General features: G+C 61.0%; 2 protein-coding genes across 11 annotated transcripts in view; one reads left to right on the top strand and one right to left on the bottom strand.

The window, feature by feature from the left end:
- Macrod1 (mono-ADP ribosylhydrolase 1) overlaps nt 1–16,581 on the top strand; it is a 142,925-nt gene that overhangs the window by 47,164 nt on the left and 79,180 nt on the right. The gene's annotated exons all lie outside the window — the stretch shown is intronic.
- The window catches only part of Flrt1 (fibronectin leucine rich transmembrane protein 1), an 83,978-nt gene that overhangs the window by 16,171 nt on the left and 51,226 nt on the right, over nt 1–16,581 (bottom strand). For all 6 annotated transcript variants that reach the window (XR_007342477.1, XR_007342478.1, XM_048789059.1 and 3 more), the window contains one exon: nt 3,334–4,274. The gene's annotated coding sequence lies outside the window, so the exon portion shown is untranslated. The remainder of the gene's footprint in view (nt 1–3,333; nt 4,275–16,581) is intronic.

The following is a 16,581-nucleotide window of genomic DNA, read 5'->3' as shown; positions in this document are numbered from 1 at the left end:
GACTGCTCAGACCCCAGGGCCCTCTCCCCGCCAGCAGCTGTCCTGGGGGCTCAGCTGTCAGCTAGACGGAGGGAAGGGGCCCGCAGCAGCCTGGTGCTCAGGGCGGCCTGGGGGGCGTCCTCTCCCCACCCTCCCAGGAAGGCCCTCTCCTAGGAAGGTGAGTAGCCTGGCGACCAGCCAGGGATCTGTGCAGCTGTTGGGCCTGCTGAGAGGTGGCCTCCAGTCCCAGGTCCTCTGTACAATGGGACCATAAATGATCAACTTCCCCAGGCTCTTCAGAGCATAAAATAAGGTGACTCAGTGAGGGAGCCACAGTCACCAGCCCTAGGTGGTGGCACCCCCCCAGGTACAGGTGCTAGCGGGCCAGACAGGGGAGCCAAGACTGTTAGAGGGCCTTTCCCAGGTCCTCATCAGGCCCAGGGCCCACAGGCCCATAGTGGCATTCCCTCATGACAGTGGGCCAGATGTATGCCCCTCAAGGACCTTCTAACTCTGTCACCTGCAGGTGCTAGCCATCTTCACCCATCGCCCCAACTTCACTTCCGGCGCCTGTCCAGTAGTGCCACCCAGCATTGGGGATGCGGTGGGGTGGGGGTGGGGATCCTTTTAAAACCTAAAGTTAATTATTTTTCTAATTTCCAGCTGCATGCATTATGCATCAGCTGTTATGTTGGCGGTAATTGCAGACAGGTATGCAAATCCACTAAATAGGCGCAGCCCGTGCCCTAGCCCGCCTGGGCCCTCGGGGTGGGGCCGGTGCCCAGAGGCGGGCTTCCTGGGCCTCAGAGAACACGGATGGCTTCAAAAAACCAGACTTTAACGTTGTGTCTTAGGAGGTTAATTATATTGATGACACTGTTCGATATTCAGCTCTTCGGGCCGGAAGGGGTAGTGGCGATGAAAGGAGACACGTGTAACTTTGTTTCTGCCTCAGCATCATTTAATCGGGCGCTCCCACCTGACGCTCGCCTGCCTACACTGAGACTCATCCCCCTAGTGGAGGGTCAGCAGGAGGAGAGTCGATGGGCATTTATTTTGTGGGGGGCTAGGTAGAAGGAAGGCAGGGCAGTGCCAAGACCAGGGTGGGGTGGCCAGAGGGTCTGTGTTGTTGGCTCCTCTGCCACCAGCAGGATCCTGGGCCACAGCAAGGGAACCACAGAAGCTCGTGGGCAGGAAACACCGCTGGTGACTAAGGCTTCCTGATCCGGAGTCAGAGGATCCCTGGAAGCTGGGGCCTCTCAGGAACCATGGGTGTCCCTGACAGGCAGGACTACTGTCCTGCTCCTAACAGGACCCCCCTGTTTATTTACCACCAGTTTCTTTGTCCCCAGTGGATCGTCTGGCTCCTCCCTGGCATGAAGGGGCCCTGAAACATCCACTGAACCAATGATCGAGGCCCTAGCACCTAGAACCCGGGACTGACTGGGTAGAGCGGACGAAAGAGGGAGGCACCGTCCTCAGGTCTACAAGGGAAGTCACCGTGACCCTTGTCACAGCCACCCAGACAGGCAAAGGGCTTAGTCTGAATTGTGCAGTAGGCCACGAAGAACCCGGCACGAGCCTGGGCCTCCCTAGAATCACCACCCAGCACCTTCGCACCCACCTTCCCCGGGCTCGGCTCTGCAGGGAGCAAACCCATGAAGACCTGCTCACCACCCCAGGTGGCTGGCTACAGGCTCCTGACCTGGGCCCACCTTCCCAGCTTGAAGGCCTCTTCCCCTTCCTGCCCACCCACATATGCACACCATGGGGGAACCCCAGCCCCAGGAGCGTGGAATCTGGGAGCAAAAAGGACTCAGCGGTAGTCTGTGTTCTACAGATGAGGAAAGACTGAGGCCCAGAGTGTAGGAGGGCCAGGCCCAACACAGCCCTCCCCAGCGGCCACCTCCAGCCTTGGCAAGGGTAACAGGTGCCAAATCAAATCCTTTCCCAGGGGTTTGGCCCAGGAAGGGTGATGGTGGGCAGCGTCCCAACTCAAGATGGTCTCGTGGGGCTGTTTCCCACCTCGAGCAGGTCAGGAGACACCTTTTACCCTGTGGACTCAGGTGGGGTAGTGTTGGCAGTGTCCTTTCCCAGCTGGCCACTGCCCCTCAGGGTCTCAGTCCCTTAAGCACACAGGGGAGAAGGGACCTGCCTGAGGTCACACGGCTCACACCTGAAGGCCAGGGCCCAGCCCAAGTGTGTCCGCCGGGCAACCCATTCTGGTCCTTTTTGTGCCTCTGCCGCTGGAGCAGGGAAGCTTCCGAGCCGGCCAGCAGCTTCACCATCAGTACTTGGGCAGCAGGCCTGGGGACAGCAGCTGCCCCCGTCTGGCTTGGCCTCCCCAGCGGGAATTGCCCCGGAGAGGTAGGGACCAGTGCTGGGCCGGCGGAAAGGGATGTGGGCTGGGGAGTGGACGGGGGCAGGAGCACGCTGGGGCTCACCGCCACGGCCCTACTGCCTGCTGGGCTGGCGCGCCTTCATAATAAATAACAGCAAATAGCCCATCCGCAGGGCATCCTTCACGCCGGTGGCTAATAACACGGCTATTAATGCCCCCGCAGCCGGCGTGCGCCGCGCCGCGCTGACGGATGTCCCAGGCCCTGGCGCAGTCATAAATCAGCCCCTCTCCTGGGGCAGAGCGCAGGGAAGTGTCATTCTCCATCTTGGTAATGAATTGGGGCTTCCCTGCCCTGCCCAGGGCGCTGCTGCTTGAGGTTGCCTGGGATGTGTGTTTGTGGAGGCGTGGCCGCCCTCCCTCCTGCCTCTGGCAGCCAGAGGAGCAGGCCCCGCCCAGGCCACTTCAGATCTGAAGAGGGAGCGCTCAGAACCTTCTGTGTGACCCTGGGGCACTCACTGCTTGTCTCTGGGCCTCAGCTTGCTCCTCTCACCAACCAAGGGCCAGCACTGGAAGTCAGAGCAGATGATGTCCGGCCAATAGAAGCCGGGTGACAGCTTTGGATGGGTCCACCCTGGGTCTGTCCAGTCAGAGCAGGGGCAGGCCCAGAGGGACAGGTCTTGTGGCCATCCTCCAGTTCAAGGGTAACAGGTGCCAAGGCAGTGGCCTTGGTCCCCAAAGTTCCTTCCCTAACCCACGACAAGGCCTCCCTGCGATGAGGTAGCACATCTTTCCTGCCTGAGCAAGCAGAAGCCCCATGTTTTGTAAAACTGTGGCAGGCGCAACGGAGCCCCAGACCTGGGTGCTCTGCTGAGATGCCCTGTGTGACCTGGTCAGGACAGGGGCCTTTAGAGGAGGGGGCCCAGCTGTCTTGTGCCCTCTCTAGGCATGAGGAACCCTTGGGCACCTCTGAGGGCCATCCTGGGCCCTTCCACCTCCACCTCCCTCTGTCTTACCTCCTTCACGGCTGTCACTGGAGCCTGTGGTACGACTGGGGTCTTGCTCCAGGGGCTCCTGCGGGCTGGGCAGCGGGCTGCTCTCACATTCCTGCCCCAGGGCCCCGACAGGCCAAGCCCGCTCTGGTTATAGCCTGCAGACCTGGGTGGTGGGCAGTGCTGCTGCGGCACGTGGGGACGCGGAGAGGGACCCTGTGCCTCTGACTTCCGGGCTCCCCTGCCCAGTTCAGGCAAGGCTGCAGGTCCCAGGCAGCATCCTTGTGGTCCTCGACCTGGGGCGCCGCTGGCTCCTCCTGCAGCAAGGGTCGTGCGCTCGGAGTGCACAGGGGCAGCCCCGCGGCCTGGGGAGCTCCCGGGCGGGGCCTGCGGGCGTTCTGACCTCCTGCTCCTGGGGCATGCCCTACCTACTGACCGGTGCCCATCCGGGGAGCAGCCTGGCTGCCTGTCACTTCCATCACTTCCACGGCCCTCTTTCAACTTTTGCCCTTTGTCTGCAGGCGGCCACCTCCTCTGAAAGGCGGCTGCGTGGCTTTTACCCCCTTTTTCTTTACCACATTTTTTTTTCTTTTTTAAATCCCTTTAAGTCACTTGGCAGAATGGGTTGGTGCAGAGAGCGTTCTTGCGTGACAGAGCTGAGAGGAAGCTGCTCTCCAAAGAATCGGGATTCCTGCCACTCAGGCTGGCCTCCAGGGAGGGAGGGGCCGCCTCCCCACCGAGGAGTTCAGATGTTCACGGGCCTGAGCCGCTGACTGGGCCCCTGAGCTGTCAGGCCCCACAGGCCCTGCTTGGAAAGATGCTTTGGGCTGCTGGGGGCTCGGTCTCGCTTGGCTGCCCCTGTTTGTGGAGAAGCTTCTCTTGCTTGGGGGGGGGCTATTCCAGCTTCACTCCCTGGTCTTGTCTTCCAAAGAAGAGTCCTTCTCACCGACTCCCTGCCTCCTCACCTGCCAAAAACAACACAAGCCATCAGGCCCAAGGAGGCGAGGCCCGGTGGTACCACTTGCAGGGCGGGGGCAGCCTGGGCTGCAGACCCAGGGCCTGGCACAGTCCAGGCAAATAATTTCCCTCTGAGCAACACCCCCAGCCCAGAGCCTGTTTTCTTGAATGTCACTTCCCTAGGAGCCAGGGACCTGCTGGGATCACTGTTCCGCATCTCCCATCTCTTTCCAAACCCAGATAAGGCCCAGGGCCCTTCCTTAGAGCTACCTGGTTTCCTTTTCCCTGGGGCAGAAGGAATGGGAAGAGCAGGGCCACCCGCCCAGCCCAGGGCTGGCTGTTTCCCCAGCACCTGCCCCTCTTGGTAAATGTCATTCAAAGGCTCCAACTGGACCACTACAGCCCAGGCTTCCAGAACAAGCTGCTTTTCCGACTGGGAAGTAGGATCACCGGGGATCTGGGAAGTAGGTCTTGGTGTCCCTGACTGCTGGTGTGAGGCCACCCCATCTCTTAGGTGGGGTCAGTCCTGCACAATTCCACTGCTCTGCCCTTTTGCAGAGACCCAGGGTCAGGACAGGCTGTTCTTGGGAATCCTAAAACAAAACCAGAGCCCCCCACGCCACCCCTCATTAGCGTGGCGTGTGAAAGGCCTGGGCCTCGGTGTCCGGTTCCCCACGGGGCCCCCGCTTTGGAAAAGGGCTTTCATGACACATCTGAGAGCAGAAGCGCTGGTTTAAATCAGATCCAGAGGGGCTCAGCTGCCTCTGGGGGCTTTTCTTTTTGGGGCCAGAGGTGGCTGATTTGAGAAATGCTCATTGTCTAGGGTCGATTACAAACAAAAACCAGGCACCCAGGCACCACACCCCAGGTGGCTGCTCATGAGTACACCGCCGGCCGGGAACACGGGGCAAGAACGCGTGTCAGGGCGAGGGGGCTGCCAAGGTAAGGCGGGGCTTCTGGAGACAGGTGGCAGGAGGCCTGAGGCCAGCAGGCTTTGTGGGGGAATCCTGAGGGGCCAGGCCTGGCCAGCACTGCAGGTGAGGTGGGCAGGTGGCCGGGGCCCCAGGGAGGGCAGGAGACTGCAGTACGAGCTCTCATGCTGTCCCCACCGGTGCGATTCATCCAATTATAAATTGTAATTTCTCTGGGAAAGTGAGAGGTGGAAAGAGTCCAATGAGGTCACCTGCCTCCTTGGCCAGGCCAGGAAATTGTTTTGTCGCTGGGGTGGGGGTGGGGCGACTGGACCTCAGTACGTGGAGATGGAGTCCTGGGAGCCCAGAAACTCCAGCCGCCTCCCCACGACAGACACAAACCACCCTCTGCCTTTGAGATGGCAAATCCAGGAAGGAGGCGGCTCATACACAGGTATGTTCCCCCTTAGCGCCACCCAGGGCTCTGGGGACAGGCACACTGGGAAGTCCTCCAGGGCCTCCCAGGGCCTGGCCCTGCGCAGCCCACCCGTGGACATCTTCTAACACAGGCCCATCCCTTTGCTGCTCCCGTCCCATGAGCATCCTCTCAGACGTCACTCTCCCTCCCTGCGATATCGCCACCTTCCCTCTCCAGGCATGTGGCCCCACTAAGCATGATTGCAGTGACATAGCACAGGAAGTGAGCTCCCTGGCTTCAAGGGAGGATGTAAGACTGGATCTTCCAGCACCTGGCTCCGTACTGTGCACACAGAAGGTGCTTAATAAGTGCACCCAGCAAACTCTCATTCTGCTTCCTCATTTCGAAAACCAAGGGTCTGAGCCAGGCTCTGGGTGGGCCTGTCCAGCTTTGCACACCCTGGTCAGCCTTCCCTGCTGGCCCCCCACCCATCCCCCGCATCCTGCCAAGCCTCCTGGTAACCCTGGTGTGCAGATACTGGGCTCCTGGAGGTCCCCACCACGGGTGAGTGGGGCCACGTGGGCGTGGGGGGTGCATGGGCTTTCCAAGTGAGCCTGGCTGGCAGTGGTTGGGAAGCATGAGCTCTGGGCAGCGATGTGGCTCTCCCCACGTGGGGCGGCATAATGACGATCATCAGTGGCCACCTGCATTCACTGAACCAAATGCGGCCCAGGAATACATATGTAAATGTGTCTGCCTGGCAGACGCCTCCGCCAGAGCCCCGGCACCCACAGCGTACTGGGTTGGTAAAGCCACAGCGGCAAAGCTCACGGCTCTGGGCAGACTTGCCGCATGATCAGTTGGGTCAGCCAAGGACAAAAGGACCCATGGGGTCCCAAGGGATCAGGAATGGGGGCCTCTTTAGACTCTGGAGAGGTGACAGCTCTGTGGAGCCCCTCTTACCTGGGCCTTCTCTGTTCCCACAGGCTCCAGGTCTCTGCACCAAAAAACACCCCCCCCTCTTTTTCTGACATGCTTACACAATTTTATTTTGTTACTAACAACAACATCACGGTTGCATTAAAAGAAATTTGAAAGGAAAGAGCAAACTGGGCCAGGTGGCACATGCCTATGATCCCAGTGGCTTGGGAGGCTGAGGCAGGAGGATCCTGAGTTCAAAGCCAGCCTCAGCCAGTTAGCATGGCCCTAAGCAACTCACGAGACCCTGTCTAAATAAAATACAAATAAAAGCTGGGGATGTGGCTCAGTGGCTAAGCCCTGCTGGGTTCAAAAAAAAAGGAAGAAGAAGAAGAAGAAGGAAAGAAGCCAGCCAAGCCCCCAGTCCCGCAGATCTGCACCTCATTTTGCATTTTGGCCAGATCTGCCCGTCCATTCCCCACAGGGAAACGTGCACCTTACCCTGTTCCAGTAATTTCTGCTTTGCCATCTCCTCTGAGCCTGGGACAGCCCAACACGGCTGGCAGAATAGGGAGGACCACTTCATGGTGCAGGCTGACAAGGTGGAAAGGGACATGTCCCGGATTATACAACCTTGACCTGCAGAAAAGCTGGTGCTCCAGACTCCCAGAGCAGCCCCTCCCCCTGCAGCTCCAGGCCCAGGCGACAGAGCTAACGGCACCGAGGCCCCCCAGGCAGCCCCCAGCCCTGCCTCCCTCCGTTCTTCTGTCCATCCACCCGTCCATCCAGCTCTCCACCCACTTAGCAATAATAGGCCGAGTCCAGTCATGCTCCAGGCACTGTACAAGACACTGGGGATCCCGAGAGGAGCCCCTGTACTCCAGGAGGCTGCAGCCACACAGGAAAGCCCCCCACTTGTAGGAGTCTGGCCTGAGACACACAAGGGCGCCACCTTGCCCAGCCTGTGGGGGACGTCCCAGGAGACGTCCTGGGGAAGACGTTGCCGTGGTCTGGGGTCCTCAGACTCACATGAGCTCAGTGGCAATGCAAAGTGGGACAGACACGGCCCCAGGTGTCCCCCTTGGCCACCCGTCCTCCTTCCAGAGCTGTGCCCACCTTTGGCGGCCAGGGCTTCCCTCCAGAGTGGAGACGGTCTTCAGCTTTACAGTTCCTGGCTGCCTCCAGCCAGGCCGCTCCCTGATACCAGTCCTAGATTAGCAATTAGCCCTCCTGTTTGGTTTCCACCTATAGCTCTTGGGGACAGATTTATCTGTGCGTGTCATTAATCAGATGCCTGGGATGTGCCGCTGGACGCCCAGGGGGGCTTTGTGGCGGGTGACCTAGCAGAGCGGCATTTGAAGTGATCAAGGTATCGGCCCCTCCCTGGGCAGAGCTGCCCCGAGTTGAAGGGGGCAGAGTTTAGATCCTCGTCGGCAGGTCGGTGCGGGAGCGAGCCAGCGAGACCCGGTGAGCTTTCATTTGGACTTCCAGGCTGAGGTCAGCATCCGAATCTGACCTTTATAGATGAAAAGGCCCTTTGTGATCAGACCCAGAGTTTGTTCCGTGGCTGCTGACTCCCCCCGCCAGGACAGCCAGCCACAGGGCCTGTTCTTTCCGCCCCATCACCGAGAGTGGTTGCTCCTCCCTAATGCCAGTGCCCCCGGTCATGCTCCTGTCCCCGGAGGGCAGCAGGGGCAGAGGGCTGGGGCTGGGGACGCACGCCAGGGAAGGCTTTTGCATTCGGGACTGGGATGGCTCCTGGAACGAGGTCAGCGTGATGGGAAATGATGGGAAGAGTATTTCAGGCCAAGGGAACAGCGTGTGCAAAGCGGGGAGGGGTACGTTGGGCAGGCAGACGGACCCAGAGCCAAATCACTGAGCTGAAGTGGGAGAGGGGAGCCTGGTCTTGGGGGAGCTTTGCAGGCGGTGCTGAGGGGCCTGGTTTTCATACTGAGGGGAGCGGGGAGCCTCCAAGGGTGCCCAGGCAGGGCTGAACTGTCTCCTCTCGAGTGACTTGGGAGCTTCTGTGGTTCTCCCTGAAGACAGGCCTGCAGGCCAAGTGGACCCCATCCTTTTCACTGGAGGGCAATTGAGTGCCTCTGGGAGCATTGTGGAGAGTTGGCCGGCTGTGGGGCTCCCAGCCTGGCCCTGAGCTGTGGCCCGCAGTCCCTGGGCAGCTGGAGCAGGTCATGGGCTTGGAGCAGCGGCAGGCAGCAGGAGGCTCCTGTGAGCTGAGTCTCCCTGCCCCCTCCATCCCTGGCCCCGGGGCCTGGCTGGGCAGCTCTGAGGGGCGGAGGCGAGAGGCTGCTTAGGCGGTGTGAACCTCCACTCTGCTAATTAGACAGTTTCCTGACGACACCCAGACTTCCAGGGACAATGGGCGATGGGCGTGCGGACGAGCGTGGCAGCTGGCCGTGGGTGGCCGTGGGAGCCCACACTGCCCAGCCAGCAGCCTGGACCCTTGCCAGCGCCCACCCTCAGAGACAGATGCTGGGGAAATGGGCGATGGGGCAGGGCTCAGCACAGATGAGAGTTCTGGGGCCCCTAGGCCTCTCCTGGGCCATGGTCGCTCTGAAGGACATAACAAGGGACTTCGGCCACTGAATGGACCTTCCTGTCTCCCTCCTTTTCCTTCCTTGGTCCCTCCTTCCCTTCTTGGCCTGGGACTTCACTCCTGTCCCCTAGTGCTGGGCCAGGTCACATGGGGATGGATGGTAGGCGGCCACCTGCCAGCTGCCCATCCCATGGGGCCCTGCATTGCTGGGCTCAGAGTCCTCCTTCTGCCAGGCCCCAGGTGGAGCCGAGGCCCCAAGTCTGCAGGTGCTGCCCCCACCATGCAGGGGATTTAGAACGTCACCCCTGGGCGGCGGGGGGCAGGGGAGCGCATCTGAGGGCTCTCCTGCCTTTGAAACCTCCTCCAAGCCCGGGCGAGAGGAGAGTGGGCACCGCGTAAGGCTGGCCCAGGGCAGTGTGCACTCCTCCAGGCTCACGGAGGTATAGGCGGCTGTCCTCGGCCTCTGGAGGAGGAGACCCCAAGGGGGCTGTGCACATGGTGGGGGGCGCGGTAGCCTTCCCCTGATCTGCTCCTTTGCCCTCAGTGACTCTAGGCCCAGAAGATGGCCTGGGCCTCTGCCTGGGGCTCCCAGGAGGGAGGCAGCTCATCCTCCGACCTCACCAGGAGGGTCTGCAAGGAGCCTAGAGGGAGGCTGCGATGATGTGTCTGGTGCCACCATCCAAGGTCACGACTTTGGATTTCAGTAAAGTAGGCGGCTTCTGCCGGCAATCTTGCTGGCTTCGTGACCTGCGCGCCCTGCCCTGCCCTGCTGTGGCGGCCTTAGCTGGCCCCTTAGAGGAGGCAGGCCTGGCCCCCTCTGGCTGCCTGGGCTGAGGCCCCTGCACAAGTCCCTGGCAGCCCTGGCTGCGAGACAGGCCTGTGCTGTCCGCACGCGGCAGCTTTTGCTTGGTACCAGGGGTTGAACCCAGGGCACTCTACCACTGAGCCACATCCCGACCTTTATATTTTTAATTTTGAGATAGGGTCTTGCTAAGTTTCTGAGGCTGGCCTTGATCTGACAATCCTCCTGCCTCATCCTCCAAAGTCTCTGGGACCACAGGTGTGAGCCACAGCAGGTAGAGCACTGTTGCTCTCAAACAGATGTTTGGGGGGCACTTAGCTGGCCACCACAGGATGTGTCTCAGGGCTGACAGGCACGGGGAGAGGGCCATAGTCACAGAGGCTTCCCTGGAGAAGGCTGAAGGGGTTTCAGGGAACCCAGCCTCTGCACAGGGTGTCTGCTCCCTTTCTCTGCCGGCCCTGCCCCCCCCAGCCTCCAATTCCCCAATGTAGGTTGGGACCCCAGACTTCCAGCCTCCCCAGGGGCTCTGTGCTGGTGCTGGGGGGCCCAGTGTGCACCCCTGGGGACCATCAGCACCCTGCCCCTCAGCGGCCAGTCCTCAGATGTCTGCCACCAACCACACTCAAAGCCACAGCTGGGCCACGCTCCAGCTGTGTGCAGGCGACCCAGGTGTAGATGGAGGGCGCTGCCTCTCCCTCCGGAAGTGTCCCCCCACAGCCTCGTTTCTCTGCTTCCTTCCGCACTGCTGTGCCAGCCTGGGGACGGGCCCCTCGCCCAGCTCCCCGCCCCCAGCGCTCCCATTTCCCTGCACCGTCAGAAGCCCGTGCCAGGGGATTTTCGCCTGTGTGTTGGAAATCGCCCACCCTCGCTCCTTCCCGACAGCGCACCTCAGCCCTGGAGAGCAGCAGAGGGCCAGGCTGTGTTAATATTTACAGCGAGTAGCCCAGGAAGCTATTAGTTCCTTTTCTTGTTGTTAATTGAAAGAGGAGAAAATGGTTGTAACACTTCAAAAGGACTTACAGCCAGCCCAGGGGCCCGGCTGAGCGGGGGAGGGGAGGAGAGGATTTTTAAGTAAATAACCCAGCCAGCCCCGGTGGACGGGGCTGCGGTCTTCCCGGCATGGCATGGCCTTTCCTTGGGGTTTCCTTATGGCCTCTCACGGTGGCTTCCCTTTCAGCTGGGCGCCTGCTTTAAGGAGAGAAGGAAAAGGGAAAAGATCCGCCGTCGCTTTGTTCATAATGAACCTCTTTGAAGCAGCAGCTAACGAGGCACCTTCGAGCCTGCGGTGCCAGGGCCCGGCCCTGCCCCATCCCAACGGCTGCTGCAGGCCCTCAGAGGGTGTAGGCCAGGGAGGGGGCACTGGGCTGCAGCCCCTCCTGGGCCTGACCTGGCTGTGACTTCCGTTTCCGTGGACCCCCTGGGCAGCCCACAACACTGTGATGGGGGGCGGAGGACGAGCTGACCCCTGGGAGAGGAGGCCCAGCACTGGGAGGCCTGTGAGGGGGCCTTCCTGAGCCTGTCTCCATGCTGTCTCTGCGTGGGTGGCTTCTGGGGGCTCTGTCCCAGGATGTGAGTAACTAGACAGCAGGACCAGGGAATCCAGAGGTCTTCAGGGCCAGGGATGTGGCTCAGGGTACAGACAGCATTTGCCTCGCGTGCATGAGGCCCTGAATAAAAAGACCTTCACTCCGGGCACCTACCACTCGGCTCTGACAACTGTCCTCTCCTCCAGGCAGACTTCCCTGACCCCCCCCTGCCCCCAGCTTCTTTTCTGGGCCACTGAGGCCCCCTGCACTCTGCTCTCTCTCAGCCTGGCCTTCTCTGTGGAGCAAGATGGCCGACTCTTCCAGATACAGAGGAACACCTGGCCCTGGTTCCTGGACAGGCTGCATTAAAGGAGGAACAGACCACACAATGAAGGTGATATCCATACCGCCCCCTCCCTGCCTCCGCCCTGGTCACATCAAGCAGGAACACTGTTGGGTTCTGGGCTCCACAAGATGCAGGTGAGAAGTGCCCACAGACATTCAGCCCAGCACAGGACAGAGGGCAGACCCTGTCCTTGGTACTCTAGGTCCAGAGGAAAAACGTCTGATATGTTCCGGGGGCCCAGCATCTAGAAGGGCCAGGAGGATGTTCTGGGAAGGACTCAGCTACACTGAGACCATTTCAGTTTTGCATCTAAGGGAACAGAGATGTTCAGGAGCCTGCCCAGGGTCATACAGTGCAGAGCCTGATGGCAAACCCATTCTTGTTTCTGCTGTGTGCCCTTAGGGCCACAACAACCTTTCCTGTGAGTCCAGGGACAAAAGATCTACACTCAGGTGGCAGAATCAGGTCCCTCTGTAGGTCCCCAAGGTACCTTAGCAATTAAAGGTTCTGAAAGTCCCAGGCAAAGATGCCCATCTCAGTTGGTTGGCTCCAGTCATTACCAGCTGACTTTATTTTTTTGTGACACCTGTCAATCTTTGGGAGGTGCTGCGTGATGTCCATGCAGCCATTTAACCTGTCTTTGGTGACCTCTGTGTGTCACACAGGGGCTTTGTGTCGGTGGCGTGCCGTAGTGAGGACAGGCCTGCCCCTGCCCTCTTCTGGTTCCTGGCCTTTGCTCAGCACACAGTAGGCATGCACATGGGGGTGGGGGTGTGATGAGCTGGGGTGGGGCCACAGAAAGCCACAGGTCCAAGCCAGACGTGGTTTCTGCAATGAGTTGCACCATCTCCTCCTCCTGTCCTGGATCTGTGGCAAACCCTCTGTCCACACCTGGCCTGACCTCCCCAGGGAGTCTTGGCAGGCCGAAGCAGCTGGTCCCCGGGGCGTCCATACCTCCTCAGACAGGATCAGCGCCCTCTGCCCCCACTCGGCTGCCAGGCCCGGCCCCTCTTCCCTCCCCTCCAGCTCTGTGGCTGCAGCCTTGACATTCCCGTCACATCCCAGGTCCCTGCCTGGAATACTAATTCTCCCCAGATGAAACCATCCGCGCTTAATTTTTTTTAAGAGCCAGGCAGAAAGAAAAGACGAGAGCAGGGGGCACTACTTGGGGCAGGGCCTCAAGAAGCCTCTTTCCAGAGCCATCTCTGGGGGCTGGATGAAGGCTGTGCCAGGACACCAGCCACCCAGGACACGCTGCTCCTGACGCAGGCTGGGACAGCACCAGACAGGTGATGGCCTTGGGCCGACGTGGGGTGTGCCACAGGCCCTGGCTCAGGAGGTGTCCTGTCAATTGAGTGGGTGGCCAGGGCTGGGGTGCGCTCAGTGGTGGGGAGCCTGCGTACTACGTGTGGGTGCTGGTTCCGTCGCCAGCACAGCTCGCACACAGAGCTGGGGGTCAGGCTGCCTCCTGCCTCCCGTTTGCACATGAGATTCCCCCAGCTCTGTAAGACCACGTGGCCCCCCTCATGGAGCTGGTGTCCTGTAGGACAGCTGCCCCGGTGTCCCTGCTGCAGCCTGAGCATGCCCAGAGGGGACCTCTGTGACCCCACTAGCCGCAGTGTGTTTCTCACAGTCCAAGGGAGGTGCGGCCAGATGGAGGGCTCAACTAGATAACCCTGGACAAGCTCCAATGACTCTGGGTCCCAGCTGCCTCCCGGGGTGCCTCCTGCCATCAGGAGGGCCATTGTAGGAAGATCAGTAATAGCTCGTTACATGGGGCAAGTGTCTTACTGTCTCTGGGCATCAATGTCCTTATCTGTGTGATGGGGGCAGGATGGGAGCAGCATCCCAGGCCTGTGGAGAGGGTTGCACCCGGTACCATGTGAGCACCAGAGGACCGGGCCAGCCGGGTTTCCTGTGCATCCATAAGCCGCTATTATAGCCTTGGGGGCAGTGTGCCAGGGAGGCCTCTTCCCTCTGCCAGGTGCCCGGGCAACCCCCTCTTGCTCCCAGCCATAGCTCCCAGCCAAAGCCCTGGCTATAGGGCACCACAGGCTCCTCCCAGGCCCCTCCCGTGCAGGCTCCTTCCCCAAGGTTCCTCCTCCTTCCCAGGCCCCTCTCCTGTAGGCTCCTCCTCCCAGGCCCCTCTCCTGCAGGCTCCTCCTCCTCAGGCTCCTCCCCAGGCCCCTCCTCCTTAGGCTCCTCCTTCCAGGCCCCGCCTCCCCACAGGCCCCTCCTCCCCAACCTCCTCCCCCATACCAAGGAGCCACCCCCACCGCAGCCCAGTTTAACATCCTTAAATCCCCAAAGGGAAGAATGAAATTGTAACGGCAGGAAACTCCACAGAAGAAGAAACATGATGAAATCCCTACGTAAACCTAAATCAGCCCTGGCGGCCCCCAGGGCAGGGTAAAAGCCGCCATGCAGCTGGAGACTCGTGCCACGCCCTGAGAGCTGTGAGGGCTGGAGGCTCACCTTTCCTCCTGCAATGGGTCAGGCCCACAGTCCCTGACCAGGGGGACCAGAGCCGAAGCCTGAGCCCTGGCCCAGGTGCTACCCTGCTGCCGTTTCCTCCAGAGTCCCCTGGCCTGCATGTCTGGCTCATCCCTTCCCCTGGCCTCACGGCCTCCCTGCCTCCCAGCCCACCTGAGGTTTTTCCTGAGCCCAAGCGCTAAGCCCATTGCAGGCTGTGCTTTTGCCCAGCCCCATGTGAGAGGAGCCCCGAGAGACTTGGTGGGGACTTGCTGCAGCCCCTGCCCTCATTTTATCTGGTGGCTCCTCTGCCGCAGAGGGTGTCTTGGTGGCCAGGGACGAAACCTGGGCTGCCCAGTGCTCCAACTGCTGGACGCCCCTGGTCCAAGGCTGTGGGTCCTGCCCAGGTCTCACTGTCCCCTTCTCCCAAATCCTCCCCCTGCATCCGGTCCTGCCCCAGCCACCTGTGAGCTGCAGAGCCGGCCCAGGGCTGTAAGCAGAGGTGGCCATTAGCCCACCTCCCGCTCCCCGTGGAGCAGCATCCTAAGTCGCCATGGAGCGAAGCCAGCCGGGGAGGGAGCCAGTGGGGAAATAAAGCTCCGGGCTCAGTAACTGTGCCCTGCCGCCTGGACTTCCTTATCTGTGGCTTTCCTCCCACGAGGAACACGACGATGAATAACTCTGGCTATTAGGCCCCTGGTCGGGAAGACACCTCGCCATCCTTCCCGAGGTGGCTAGGCCTGGCCCTCACGCCTGGCCTGGTGTTGGCGCTGAGGCACCGGTTTCACTTCCCAGCACCCACCCCCAGGCCGTGGCTGCTGGGGCTTGGGAAGGTGCCAGGGGGATGCGTCTCCAGCCCCTATGTCTTCACTTCTCTGGCCTCCCTCTAGAAGGCTCTGGGTACAGGATGGCACGACCGTTGGGTCCCAGTCACAGCCATCATCTTGCCCTTCTAATTTGTCACTTGGGATCTGTCATACTGCTGGACTGTTCAGGCACCACCTGATTCAACCCCCTGACACTAGAGTGGGGCAAACTGAGGCTCAGAGAGGTTCAGTGCCCTGCCCAAAGTCACACAGGGCAGAGTGGGGTCCAGAGTCCTGGTCCTTGCTCTTTTCCTCGTGGCAGGACCATCTCCATGGTGGCAGGACCTTCTACAACAGAGACGTGCGTGGGGGCCTTGTCCCTCCCCTCAGCCCTGGCAGGGCCCCTCTTTCTTCCTCCCTCACCTGGCCCTACTCTGTGCCAGGCCCAGGCCAGCTTCTATCAGATGTCACCCCATCAGCTCCAGGAGCAGGTGGGCTGCAGCTGGGGGGACTTACTTGTTCTGAGGACATCCTCCCAGTTTCCAAGTGTTTTCTAAGATCCCTACCATGCAATCAGCACTTGGGAGGGGGGCAGGGAGGAGGCTGGGGGAACCCTCAGGGAGCCGGGGAGGGCCTGTCCCAGGGCCCACACCTGGTAGGACCCCAGTCCAGCTCCAGGAGGCTGGCAGCACCTCCAGGACGCACGCGGGAGAGGCTGGGAGATGGTGGAGTTCCAGTTTGACCAGGACGTTTCTAGTTCAGGCACAGACTCTGGGCAAACCAGACAGCTGGTCACCCGCCCTGGACTGTAGCTGAGCCTCTGACGCAGCTGCAGTTCCCAGCTCCGGGCTATGGCTCCCTAGTGGCTGGCCCTCCCCCAGGGAGGCAGTGGCTTCATGGGTTCACCTGGAGGATGAGGCCTCAGGTGGCTCAACTTGATTTCTGCTGAGCACTTAGTCCCTGTGCCCTCAGTGGGGGCAGGAGGAGGGTCAAGTGCCTATGAGGAGCAAGGGGAGGTGGCAGGAGAGCAGGCAGCCAGGGGGGCAGCACCACGGGCCTCCTATCTGGCCTCCCCTGCCCCTGGCCCATGCAGGGCCTCCGCCTCCTCAGGAATTTCTACACTGTGGGTGACCTGGGCCAGGCCCCTGGGCTCTGGCCTCACCCTTCCCAGGGCCAGCCTGAGGGGCTCCCCTCAGCTCACAAGGCCTGGACACCCCTCCCCCATGACCCAGGCCTCTCTGCCTCACCCCTGCCCAGAAAGGGGGATCCAGGCCTTGGCCCACCTGTTTCCTGCTCTTCTGAAACAGACCCCGGGAGAGTGGTCCAAAGACCATGGCACTGCAGAGATGGCGGACTGGGCCATGCGTCCAGCCCCAACCTCCAGCCCCAGCTGCGTCCACACGTGGGCCTTGAAGCCTGAAAGGTGCTGCTGACCTCGCACCCCGGGACCTGGATCCCTACCTGGTGCTGCAGCCGGGGCCTTGGTGGTGGGAGGTGTGGCCAGCACCACCCAGGGGGCTCGGGGCCGTGCTGCCTCTCCCTCCTCCCTCTCCCTCCTCCCT

This window comes from Marmota marmota, unplaced genomic scaffold (assembly GCF_001458135.2).
Source record: "Marmota marmota marmota unplaced genomic scaffold, marMar, whole genome shotgun sequence".
Lineage (NCBI taxonomy): Eukaryota > Metazoa > Chordata > Mammalia > Rodentia > Sciuridae > Marmota > Marmota marmota.
Note: the sequence above shows the minus strand (reverse complement) of the source record. Positions and strands in the feature narration are given on the sequence as shown.